This window comes from Medicago sativa, chromosome 2, assembly GCF_051527215.1.
Source record: "Medicago sativa cultivar Bolivia chromosome 2, Bolivia_mono, whole genome shotgun sequence".
Classification (NCBI taxonomy): domain Eukaryota; kingdom Viridiplantae; phylum Streptophyta; class Magnoliopsida; order Fabales; family Fabaceae; genus Medicago; species Medicago sativa.
In genome coordinates this window covers 38,209,878-38,224,137 of record NC_140750.1, presented here as the reverse complement: position 1 = coordinate 38,224,137, position 14,260 = coordinate 38,209,878, and the positions used below count along the sequence as shown (strand labels likewise).

General features: G+C 32.7%; 1 long non-coding RNA gene across 1 annotated transcript; it reads right to left on the bottom strand.

The window, feature by feature from the left end:
* Window positions 1-9,946: 9,946 nt before the first annotated feature.
* On the bottom strand, window positions 9,947-12,087 carry LOC146946724 (uncharacterized). The gene is made up of 3 exons (XR_015026805.1): window positions 11,950-12,087; window positions 11,489-11,851; window positions 9,947-11,001 (listed from the first exon to the last, which is right to left on the bottom strand). It is a non-coding gene; the product is annotated as an uncharacterized LOC146946724 (long non-coding RNA).
* Between the last annotated feature and the right edge of the window lie 2,173 nt (window positions 12,088-14,260).

Sequence of the window (14,260 nt, the reverse complement as noted above, 5' to 3'; positions counted from 1 at the left end):
TGTTACATGTGTTATTTGTATTTAAAATTGAGGGAATTTTTGGAAAGAAAAATCCAGCCCAAAAGAGCTGAAATGGGATGTTTTCTTTATATATAGTATAGGTAATATTTTTAATATGTTTAAATAGTGCGTAGCACAAAAAAATATCGTAAACATTTTTGTACAAACGTCGTAAACTAAAACGGCAAAGAAAAACAATTTTAAATAAATTACATATGTTATGGTTATAGATATTTATATATTCGATCTTTAAAATTATAAATAACGAAACGAGTAAAAATAATTTTATATTACTTTAATATTTATGTGTTAATTCATTGAATTTTCACTTTTAGTTTTTACTTTGATAATCAACTAAGTAAAGAATTATTTAAAATATATATATATATATATATATATATATATATATATATATAATTTATAGGATTTTTTTGTTATGCGGGCTAATAGGCTACCCGTCGCCCGTTCGGGCTAGCCCTAACGAGCATCGGGCTTTTTAGGGCTAAAAATTCATGATCAATATTTAAGGCCTAAGCCCTATAATTAATCGGGCTAAACGGGCCGGCCCGTACCTCTCTCAAAACTAGGGTTCATAAGTGTATTATTCGATCTTAGTTTGAAACAAAAATCATTCAATTACTTGATTTATAATGTTGTTGATGAAATATTTACCTCTACAATTAGGAATGATTTAGCAAAACAATAAGAAGAAAATGTATATAAGTAATCATTTTGGTGTCATAAACACTTTTTGACCTTCCACCTCAATGTTAAATGGTCATATAATCATTTTTAACAAAGTTGTATGAAAAAAATAATTTGTTAGAAAAAATAATTAAAGGATTAACTTGTTCACTTTTACTACCATAAAGGACCAATTTAAAACAAAAAAAAAACTAAAAGGATTAATCCGGTATAAACGTTAAACTTAAAAGACCCTAAGATATATTTGGCATTTTATTTTACTCAATTGATGTGGCCACAAATCATTAAATTTATTTCTACAATAATTATATGTTGATAAAATATATTAATTAAATTTTCCATTTATAAATTAAAGAGTTTAATTTTCATACTCTATCGGTATAAAAAATTGAGAGTCAACTCATTACAACTATTCAAACACTTCTAACAATCAAAAAATTATGATTAGTTGATGGTGTAAACTATTTTTACAATGTCAATGCAAATGAATTAAATTGTAAAATAAAAGTAACAACATAAATTAATCATTGATTCTTGATTCATCGATTCATGCTATTCAGTACTGTTGGAACACTAGTAAGTCGTAGTGGAAAGTTGAAAAGAAAAAACACCTTGATAAGAGCTAGTGTTGATATGACTTAAAAATGTCTCATATTGGAGAGAAATACTACCTTATAAGTGTTTATATAAGTAGGAGGTGACCTCCAAGAATATGTGCTTGGAGTATCCCCACTTTTGCGAATGGGTGAGGGTTTAGAAAATATATAAACCTTGTGGCTTGTACTCCGGTGTATTCGTTGGTTCACTTGTAATAAGTGTATTGTGAATTGCTTGTGTTGTCATATAAAAAAACCATTATAACAAAGTCACATTTGTAAAGAAACGAATCTTTTATTTTACAACGTACCTTTGTGTTGCTCAAAACTAGGATTGGTGACATGATTTGATCTTGACCAACCTGAAGAAGCACAATGCTGATGTGGCATGATCTCAACCAACCACAAGAATCACAATTCTTGCAACTCATCCAACCAATCAACATTCATTATTTACAAGTGCCTATATATGGAATAAAGAGAAACACTTGTGTGGACCAGGACCAAGAATTTTGGTTTGGTCACACACACAAGATTTTCTCATTCTCTCTCTTCTCTTCTCTCTTCTACATTTTCTCTCTCTTCTCTCTTCTCTCTCTTCTCTCTTCTCTCTTTGTGTGTGACCAAACCAAAATTATTGGTCTTGGTCCACACAAGATTTTCTCTTACTTGGTTTTATTTTTCATTCATTTTTCTTTCTCTCACACAGAGCACAATATCACAAACAAATCACTCATCTTTTTTCTATCACTTACATGAAATAATTCAACATCGAAAGCTGTTTAATACATTCAGAAGTAATGAAATTGAAAAGGATTGGTAACAACCTATAAGTCTATGACATATGAGATTCCCATAATAATGAAGGGCCAATCAAATATATAGTTCAACAATAAAAACAAGTGGTACTATAATGGAAGGAAGTCAAAAGTAACATCCTATTCTGGTTAAAAACAAAACATCTTCACATGGTACTACTAAAAGTAAATGGGTCATGTTAACCAGTGCCCCCGGGGCACCGGTTAAGGAAGCTAAAAATGAAAACTTTAAATCAAAAAAGACACTTTTTATGCTTTTAATGCAATGACCACCCAACTTTCAATGCAAAATACTACTATATTTGACTCTTAACCAGTGCCCCTGGGGCACTGGCTAACATTTCCCAAAGTAAATTAGTTCATCTCACCACAAACTCTTTTTTTTATTTTTTTCCTTGATGCATCTTTCAACATTAAAAGCTACGATATATATGTCTATATATTTGCATCCCAACAGCAAGCAAATGAATTGAATAACAAAGATGTTATCATCATCAACCATGGAGAAATTCCCCTCATGCATATTCCTTCTCCTCCTAACCCTAACCACACATCACTTGATAATTCCTTCACTCTCAGTTAAATGCAACCCAGCTGAAAAAGAAGCCCTACTCAAAATCAAAAAAGAATTAGGCAGCCCAACCAAACTCTCTTCATGGAACCCAACAACTGACTGCTGCAACCACAAATGGGAAGGTGTCGTATGCGACTCACAAACCTACCATGTCAACAAGCTTGATCTCTACAACCTCAACCTCCCCAAACCCGTTCCAATTCCACCATTCATATTCACTAACCTCCCTTTCATAAACTTTCTCTCTATATACAACATCCCCAACCTCGTTGGCACTATCCCGCCTTCCATCTCGAAACTCACCAAACTTGAGGTCCTCATCATCAGCCGCACCAGCATCTTCGGCGAAATACCAAACTCACTCTCACAGATTTTTATAGAAGACTTGCCAAGGGTCAACTATATGTGATTTATTGAAATAATAAAAACAATTACGTTTGACAAATGATCCTTGAGCAACAGGTTTTTATAGAAGACTTGCCAAGGGTCAACTATATGTGATTTATGTTAAATTTTAAGAAATACCTAATCCCTAAAAAAAAAAAAAATGCTACCTAACTATATATATAAGTATATAACATATTGACGTATTCTTTTTATCGTTATTTTAGTTACATTGTAGAAGGGTAGTTGGCTATTAGTATCCTTGCGGTAAGTTACTTTCTAAATAGCAATATATGTTGAATATATATATATATATATATATATATATATATATATATATATATATATATATATATATATATATATAAGCTTGTTTAAATGCACCGTCCAGGTTGAGCTCAGACATTCCAAGTAGTTTGAGAAAGAGGTCCTTTGTTCAAACTAAAGGAATTCTGTTCAAACTAAAGGAATTCTATAACACATATACTTCAAGTTAAAGATATATCTCAAGTTAATAAAAGAAATATCTTCATTCAAGTAATTAATGTGATTTTGACCTACCGGTGCAATTATGTTGCCATGCAATGCAAACCCTTTTTGTATGGACATGCTATAGGTGCAGTGCTGGTAAATAATATCCAAAGGTGGCTGAAACAATTAGATTGATAGTTATTATGACATTACTTGTTCTAATTAATGGATACTCATACATATTATTCCTTTAAGCTCTTGTTGGGGACACCGTTCAAGGATGGTGACATTTATCCATGTGGTCAAAATGTTACTTGCTTATGTTAAAAAAAAAAGTGTTACTTGTTTAGTTGGGTATACTATCCTACAATTAAGCATATTCATAATCAAGGTTAGTGTGTTGCTGCCTTGGTGGCAAAACTTATTCCCTATTTTGGCCTTATGGTTTACTAAGAATCTAATGCAATCCAATATATGTTGTGGTCCATAAACCTCCTTCATTAAAATGCTAGTACTAAAGAGAAAGATTTAAGTAAATTTGTGACTTTCAATCCCCGTCATCCACCTACAATCATCTATTAATACCATCCTATAAAAGAAGAAACAACATAGGCATACATTTTCTTCCCATCTTGTGCAAATAAAGAAATCTGGAAAACATGTGATAGGTAGGCATCATGAATCATATGAGTCACTCACTCATTACAAGATTCATTTTGATATATAAAATTTTAATTGGAACAGATTGGTATATAAGTTTCTCTCTTAATGATATGACTTATAGTTGTCCATGATCTCTCTCCAACTCTTACGATTTGGCTATACTCCATCCAATTAACACTCCTTACCAGGGCTTCTACAAGTTTTCTCCATGCATGCCCAAAACACAATATAGCCTAAACTATATCATTTTTAGAGTCCTAATTCTATATTATCTTTTGTGTCCACTCGTCCATCATAACATTGTCATCTCAAGAACATTGGATTTAATTCTTTGTTGGCTAATTAACAACCACCATTTAGACTATCCTATTACAAATGATGCTTAACTTAATTGGTAATACCGAAATTGCTAGTTTAAATACCTTCACGCGATTCAAACTACGCAACGCAAGCTTATGACGTAGTAGTATGTGATAATTTGATGAGTAACCACTCATAGGTAAACATGTTAATATGTCACAAACATAATAGTTCATGGGAAGGACCACTTCCATCATATTTTGACCCAACACCCCAATCCAACCCCAACGGCCCTTCTTCCCCTTTTTTCGATTCTCCCTATTTTTAAACTACAAAAGAAAGTGACCATACATAATAGCCACATTACTGCTGCCATATACTAACCATCAATGTTAGCTAGTATTTAAATTCGCCATAATAACTTGTTTTATTATTATATTTTTTTTTATTTTTTTTTATTTTTCTATATTTTCAAAAAATTAAACATACAAACCAATAAATTTTTTTTAAAAAAAGTACAATTTTGAATGGAAAAAAGTAAAACAAAATCGATTAAAAATTTGATTCAGCATTCTCTACCCAAGCCATCTTTCTGAGCTTTTTACTAAGAATCTGATGCAATCCTGTTGGAACACTAGTTGATTCTAGTGAAAGTTGGATAGAAAAACACAAGGTATAAGAACTAGTGTGTGAGACTTAAAAATGTCCCACATTGGTGAGCGACACCAACTAGCAAGTGTTTACATAAGGGTGGGGTGACCTCCAAAACGCGTATCCGAAAAGTTCCGGATATATATTCTCGAACAATTACATACTGTGCAGTACGTAATTGAACAGTGAACTGAGATGTTTTATCCTGGAGGCGGCGCGGTTGTTAGTCTACCTTGCACAAACTTGAATAGTGCCGCAATTGAACAGTGAACTGAGATGTTTTATCCTGGAGGTGGCGCGGTTGTTAGTCTACCTTGCACAAACTTGAATAGTACCGCAAAACGTCTTAAAGAGAGCGGCATGCTCGTGCCTCAACCCGGTAATCTCTTCGGTAGTAGTTTCTGATTTTTAAATACGTAAACAACAAATCCTATATATGTTGTGGTCCATAAACCTCCTTCATTAAGATGCCAGTATTAAAGAGAAATATTAAAGAAGTAAACTTGTGACTTCTAATCTCTGCCATCCACCTACAATCATCTATTAATGCCACCCTATAAATGAAGAAACAACATAGGCATATATTTTCTTCCCATCGGTGTGGAAATAAAGAAATATGGAAAACATGTGATAGTTAGGCATACAACTTTGAGCTATCGCTATAAAATATGCTTGATCATGAAACTTTAATAATAATTTTTTTTTAATTTCTAATACTGTTAGCCAAATTAGTTTCATTCACTTTTCATTTTCAAAAATTTTAGTATAACATTTTGAGATTATGAGATGGTCCCAAATATGTGTTGTGATGTGTTCATGCTATAATTTCATATAAATTGAAATTATGGCTCAAATTGTATGATGTGCATATTTAGTTACAAGGACTAGTTTGAAATGCACATAGTTGTGGTTTAAATCGTGTGATCATATTCATACGCAAAAATCAATTTTAAATTATAACATAGTTTGTGGAAGTAGCTTCTCATAGTTACTATTGAGTAATAAAATCCTAGGACTTAACAAGTGTAATATGTTAAGATTCTATCTTTGAGCAAGAAAAAATTCCTAAAATGTGGTGTAAAAACAGATTCAAATGAACAAAGATTGAAAAAAATGAAGGCATACAATGAAGATGACAACCTTGCACACAAGGCTACCCCAAAGGCGTACTGTCGCGGTGATTTTTGGATATCAAGCTATTAGATTAGTCTTGAATCACAAATTTGACTCACCACCGATCTTTTATTTTATTCCAAGGAAAAGGAGAAAAGAAAGAATAACCCTATAAGAGATTAAAGGTTCGTGGGTTGTTTACGTAAAGGGAATGTGTTAGCACCCTAAACGTCTATGATATTCCATATGAACCTCTTGTTTTTAATTATCTTGTGCTAGGTTATTGCTTGTTTGTAAATAAATGCCTAAAAGTCTAAGTGTGAAAGAATAGAGGAAGAAGAATATTTTTGTTATTTTTAGTTTAACCTCTACCAATTATAAGAGCCAAAGCAAGAAGAGTGACTTTAAATAGGTCTTCTGGCATTAATCCACTATAGACTAAGTGGTTTTAGTACAACTGCTCTTTGTGTACGTATATGGGAATTGATTCCCATTTCCTTGTTCATGTAGTTTTCCTTTTCTGATTTACACAACAATGGTGGCATTTAGGGTGGGACAGAGAAAGAGTTTCCCACTATGGGAAAGTTGTTTTTGACCGTCAGATCAAGGTAAGAACATTTCTTTATCATAGTCTCTCAGTATCAGATCAAACCACTCACCCTCTAACTCATCTTCCTCCTTGTCCCCACCACTTCACTGAATCTTCCAACGCCTCTGCCATGGCCATCCACCTCCACCACCATCATCGCCCAATCCGACCCTCCACCCTCATCACCCTGTTTCCCACCCTCCTCCCACATCACCACCGCCATGCAAAAACTTGTACTAACTACCCTCCGTCATGAACCATCATCCCCTTCCTTTGCTCTCTCCGACGGTTATCTCGTTAATTTCCAAATTGAAAGCTTCTTCGATGCTTAATTTTAGCTTCCTCGTCCTTTCTCCGGCGCCGGTGGTGGTGGCGATTTCAGATTGAATCGGATTTGTCAATTTGGTCATAAAGAACACCAGAAACAAACAAGCAAGATCCTTATTATTCATATATTTATGTGAAGTGAAACTCAAGAACTCTAGAAACAAACAGTGCACTACCAGAAACAAACATGATAATAAATAAGGTTGTGTGTTCAATCCAATAGTCTAATTTGAAATCTTTTATGGTTTTCTAGATAACTTAATTGTACCGATTATTTCTACCTAATGTTAGTCACAAGAATTTGGATCTACCTATATTGCCTCAAGATTCTTGCAGTAAAGATTTCACTGTTGTTAGTCCTTTAATAAAAGCTGTTATAACTCAATTTAGAACTGCTTAGCAAGAACTATCTTATTGTGGGAGCAAGCAGTGTCGTAAGGGCAAAAAACTTTAAGCTGAATTTGTGTAGTTGAACCCATTAAACAGCTTGAATTGTAATGTATTCAATTGTTTGTTTGATTCTCTATTTAATTGATTTTGAGTTTTATTTATGAACATATGTTGCAAAATTATTGTAATCAATCTCATTCATACAAAGTTTCATGTTTTAAGCATAATATATTGATGGTGGTGGAGGAATAGGTGGACGACGGTGGGGAGGGAAGTTTGTTATTGGGAGGAGTGAAAGGATGAGGTAGAGAGAGAAAGGGATGGACATATGGTGTTGAGAGTCTATTGTAAAGATGTGTATCTGACGGTTAAAAACAGCTTTCCCATAGTGGGAAACTCTTTCCCTGTCCCACCCTAAATGTCACCCTACACAATTGGTTGTTCAAAAATGACTAATGTTAATATGGACCACTATGGACCACTTGCATCAAATGGTCTATGGTGGACAACGAATATTTACCTTTTTAATTGATATTTAACCACAACAATACTATGCGTTGGTGCCATTTAGCCTGCACAAGCAAAAGACTTGTGCACATGCACAAGGGAAAATATTAAGGACAGCTGGCGGTAAAAAAATCACTTTTTACCTGCTGGAATATTTTAATGTAACATATTATATTATAAACTATTCCATTTATTGTTTATGTTGCTCACACCCCCCTAAAAAACCACCAATTATCAGCAATTACTTGTATACCCCCTACTAAAATTGAAACATGGAGAGTAGTAATTCACACCCCCTTAGAAACACGTGCCATCAGCTTGGTTCTCACTCTCACCTTAATTTTCTTTCCCCCATCCTTCATGTTTGTTTGACAGAGAAGCATATCACAGAGCTAACTGGCTTCACTTTTGCACGCTTCTCCGCCGTGAAATCGATCACCAGCGGCAACGGAGCAGACGACGATATCCAATCAAGTGGTCGGAGTTTGGTTGTCTGTTCTCGAAGCTACGTGGTACTCCGACGGAGCATCTGATCCGACCCGACCACCGTAACGCCGCCACTAGCCTCCATGTTTTCAAACACTTCACTCAAAACTTCACTGGTAAATATTTTTGTTCAAAAGAAAAATAATTAACAGATTAAAATCAAATTAAAAGCTTGAGAAACTAAAGCATTAAACAAGAACAATAGTTGCACCATGTGCATAAATTTCATCGTTAAATAAAAAAAAAATAGTAGAGTTAGATGAAGAAAAAAAAAATCTAAAATTTGAAATAGGAAAAATAATATTCTGGTCTTGAGAAAATAGAAAGAAAATATATTGAATTTTTGGAGTTTAAAAAGGAAATGAAAATGTCGAAATTTATAAATGGATCCAATGGTACTGAATAGGGAATTAAAATATTATTTCTATGAAGTAGTATTAAATCAATGAATAATATTTAATGGATGTAATTATTATTTAGATATGGTTGGAATCTGGTGAAGAAATATATAAAATAGTTTTAATTTTTTTTTTTGAATAGGCTAAAATAAAATATATTACCAAAAAAACAAAGTCAATCCAAAGTATAAACTCCTTCAAAAAAAAAATCCAAAGTATAAACAATAATTACAAGGCAAAATCCAACACCGAGAGGACCACAAGAAACAACAACAGAGAATTAGCGTATGTCTAAAACGGTAAACGGTCTAAGCCACCATCCATGATAATTAAAAGGAAGAGTTACGAGTTTCTCCTTCAACCACCTGTAAGTTAATGACTTTATTTTGTCCACCACCTGCATAATTGAGCTTTCTTTTGCTTTAAAAATTCTGTTGTTTCTTTCTTTCCATATTTTTCACACTGTTGCAAACCAAATAACCTGTAAAATTGAATGTCTTGACTTAGCAGCCAATGGTTTGTTTTTCCTTCCCCATTTTTTTTTTGAAATTTTTTTTCCTTCCCCATTTTAAAATGTATTTTGTGTGAATATGGGAAAAATAAAATAAAAAGAGAAGAAAAAAATAACCACACATGTTACCTTATGAGTTTATTAGATTAGATTAGACAAATGAAAAGGTAAAAAAGGTTACCTAAAAATAAAGAAATTGTTTTTGAAAGGAAAGGGAAAGCTTGGTAGGTAGTCTCCAAGGCCGAGCCATATATGACATAATAGCATTTTTGATAGTTTCTAAATTTAGGTAAATTATATTTTTTATCTATAAGTTAATTTTAAATTTTATTTTGGTCTTTTAAAAATAAATTTACTCAATTTTGGTTCCTTAATTTACAATTGATGACACTTTAATTATTATGTTTCATTTGAGAATTTCTTATTGGCATATTACTAAACACAAAACCATCAGAGAGAAATATTTGGAAGGAAATATCATATTACTGCATTGAATAGCATTCATTTCAGCTTCTCTAGAGTTTTCCTACAAAGTTTTACTCCAATTGCACTACACTGAACAAAACATGATTTAGTGATTTAAAGTCCTGAACAAAATGGTTGAGGTACAAAGCAAAGTCATGTCACTTGAGAGTTGAGACATCAAGTATCACCGCATCACTTGGCAATCATAAGACAACGACATGAATACTTCAACCTGCATATGGAAATCTTCTCATCCTTATGCGCATGACTCCTTTTTCTGAATGGCTTGTTCTATGTCAGGCATAATTTTCTTTGAAGGCTAGCCACTGCTCCTGAGTCAAACTTATTCTTGAAACACAAAAATTAAAACTTGGAAATAACCCTCAATTATATAACATAAATATGTGTTTTATAAGGATAAATATCACAAATCAAGTGAACAACAAACTAAGCTTTCTCCCAATAGGCATCGCAATGTCTTGTCTCATAGCTCATAAATCAAATCTACCGATAAACAACACTAACCATCTTTTTAAATTCTATCTTGGTAAGCACTCGCATTTGCATTAGTAGACAAGGTCGAACTGTTATTAACAACATCACTTGTCTGCAGCAGTGACAACAACCTTCAATAGTTCTAGATCTACATTAGATAAGGGAAGAAAAAAATAATAACATAAGATATGCTCACACAGACACGCATGCAAATCTTTTATGTCCTTTATAATACATAAGTTTCTGAATTTCTTGGCATAAAGACCTATTTGCTAAATCATATATGAGCATGACAGCCAACAAAGCAGATCAATTTGGCAAAATCAAAATGAAAAGTAGAAAGTACCGGTCATGCTATGATATAGGGGAAGGGCTTCACATTACACCAGAATTGAGCACTAAATAAGCGTCAACATGCATAAATATTTTAATGCCAAACTCAAAAGGAAGTTCTCAACTGGGTCAATTATGCTATGCCAAATGCCAAACTCAAAAGGAATTTCTCAACTGGGTCAATTATGCTATGCCAAATGCAACGCCGAGACATCTCAGTTCCAACTAGTAAAATAGGTAATATGATATGAATAAAAGTAGTGTAGTCCAATGAAAAGTAAAACAATCTTAAATATAAGATAGATAGTTTGAATTCATGAGCTTTCGTGATTCTTGTAAGGAATATATAAACCATTTCTATTAACAGAGTTGAGAAATATTGGCAACAAGACCCCCAACCTATTTTGAACCCTAATGTTACTTAGATATTAAATAGAGCACAACAAGGGAAACACTTGAAAAGATCAACTTAATTCATAACAAAATTTCCAAACTTCAAACTGTATAAATTTTGATTTCGATGCACTTGACCCTAAAGTGGTACTGAAACTTAAGTAATTTGAAACAAATCTCCACCTATATTTTATAACCAAGGCCAATACCATATTAAAAGTAGATATACTTGTGATTTTGCCTGCTGCATAGTTCTCTATTGACAAAGCCTTAGATAGAAACGATGACTTAATAGCCAGTTAAGCTGAATGCAACTTACCATATAAGTTAAGTCATATAGAAACCCCTTGCCCAAGCAGCATGCTTCTTGTGCAAAATATATTAAGCTCCGCAAGGTGAAGCTCGGCGTCGAATTTCAACGGCATAAATCTCGACGGTGTGAAGCTCAGAGTTGATGAAAAAAAACATTTAAATCATAATGTTATCAACATTATATTGTGAATCTGAGTCAACATTGTATACATTTAGAAAGTGAATTCATTCTATAGTGACACTTCCCTTAATATAAATCACAAGGTATGAACAAAAATGAAACAAAAACTTCATTGAATCAACACAACTAAATTGAAGCAAAATTAGACTTACACTTCTTGTGATAGTAAGGCCCTCTTGAACACTTCACCTGAAAATTAGATAAAAATAACATGAAGCACATTATGCCTATGATAATGATACAACACAATAATTAGAAAAGAAAACATATGGAGAGAAAATATTAACCTCCAAAAATAACAGGGCCTATTAATGTACGTGTCTTCTTTGGTTTCCATGTTTTGGAGAAGAGGCCACCAAGGCTTCCCAAAAGCTTTTCTTACTGGAAGCAGGTAATAAGACAGTCAAAATTTAGTAAATTTTCAGCCTGTTCTGACATTCATGATACACAACCTGTTCCAATCCATTTAATTTGTCTAAAATGCTAAAATTCTGACTTCAAAACGAAATCAATTGGCAATTACAATGATAAAACTATGACTGACATTAGTGTAAATATATGAGTGTATAAAGAGAAAGATACAAATGCTTAAATATGAAATCAATTTACAAAAGCAAGTACAAACATCTTTAGTATTAATACCTCAAAAGATAACTTTTACATTTATTTGAACGAAGAAGATGAAACTCACCAAGAAGGAGAAAGATGCAGTAAATGGCCGTCAACAACTTTTCCGGCGCGGCAGAGGTGAACTTTGGCACAGTGGTCGCCGACAAAGTTGCTCCGATTGCAAAATAATCATAGAGGTTTTGCTGCTGACAACATGACGAAGAATATGGTGGGTTTGGTTTTCCCATTGGCAACTCACGGTGGCCGGAAAACAAGAGAGAAGGGAAAGATCTCAAAAATTAAACTTCTCCAATCTAAAAATAAATTGAGGGCTTTTGTAGAGGAAGAAGAGAGGAATTCAATGGTGGTGGTCGGAATTTTAAAGGAGGCTGGACGGAAGAGTTGTGGCATCCGAAAGTTGGTGGTGGTGGTGACGATAAAAAGGATAACGAAGAAGAAGAAAGAGTCTACAGCGACAGAGGAAGAAGAAAATATGGAGTGGCTTTTGTTTTTTAGGTTTTGATTTGGAGAAGAAAAATAGATTTTAATCTAGTTTCATTTAATATGGGACTTTTTCTGAAAATTAAATGGAGGGAAATGTTGGAGCCAAAGTGAAAATAGTGGTAAGAGGGAAATGAAATTCAATTATTTTGGCATAAGAGGGAAAGTGAAATGGGAGGGGAATAAAAATTGATTATTTTGACATAAAAGAAAAAGTGAAATTGGAGGGAGATAAAATTTGATTATTTTGGCATAAGAGGAAAAGGGAAATTGAGTACTATGATTTATGCCAAAAACAATATTTAAAGTGAAATTAAGTTTTTTTATTTAATATTCAATTCATTGCATTATTCAAAAAAAAAAATCATTCCCTTACTTATTTTTATTTTTTTTAAATAACACCCTTGTTTGGTTAATATATTCTTTTCACGTAATCTACACTATATATAAAGAAAATAACCTCTTTTAGCTCTTTTGTGCTCTATACTATGAGGAATTTTAAAATGAATATCAAATAAAGTCCAACCCTAGTAGAATATAAAAAAATTGTGGAAATTAGAAAAATAATAAATTTGAAAAGGAAGATCAAATAAAGTTCAACCCCAATAGAAGAAAAATAATTGTGAAATTTAGAAAAATGATGAATTTGAAAAAGAATATCAAATAAAGTCCAACCCTAATAGAAGAAAAATAATTGTGAAATTTAGCAAAATGATGAATTTGAAAAGGAATATCAAATAAAGTCTAACCCTTATAGAAGAAACAAAATTGTGAAAATTATAAAAAGAAAATGATGAATTTAAAAAAGAAGATCAAATAAAGTCCAACCCAAATAAAAGAAAAATAATTGTGAAATTTAGAAAAATGATGAATTTGAAAATGAATATCAAATAAAGTCCAACCCTAATAGAAGAAACAAAATTGTGGAAATTAAAAAAAAATGATGAATTTGAAAAGGACGATAAAATAAAGTCCAACCTTAGTAGAAGGAACAAAATTGTGAAAATTAGAAAAATGATGATTTTGAAAAGGAAGAACAAATAAATTCCAACCCTAGTAGAAAGACCACAAAACGAGTGATGAAACTAATGACAAGTTTACATCTATCACCCTAATGACAAGATTCTTTGACATAAACAAATACAAAGACATGAGAACGACTGATTAAACTTAAAATTCTTACCCTAACTAAAAGAATCTTGGAGTTAAAGTACTTGGATGAACGTTCAACGACTAATCAAACTCTTTATCAACTAATCATACTCTTTATCGACTAATCAAGCTTACAAATCTCATCCTAATGACAAGATTTTTCGACCTAAACTACTTCCTGGATGTCGTAACGACTGATCAAACTCACAACTCTTACCCTAACTGAAAGAATCTTATTGTCAAAGTACTTTGATGAATGTTTAAAGACTAGTCAAATCTTTCACCGACTAATCAAGCTTACAACTCTCAACCTAATGACAAGATTCTTCAACTTAA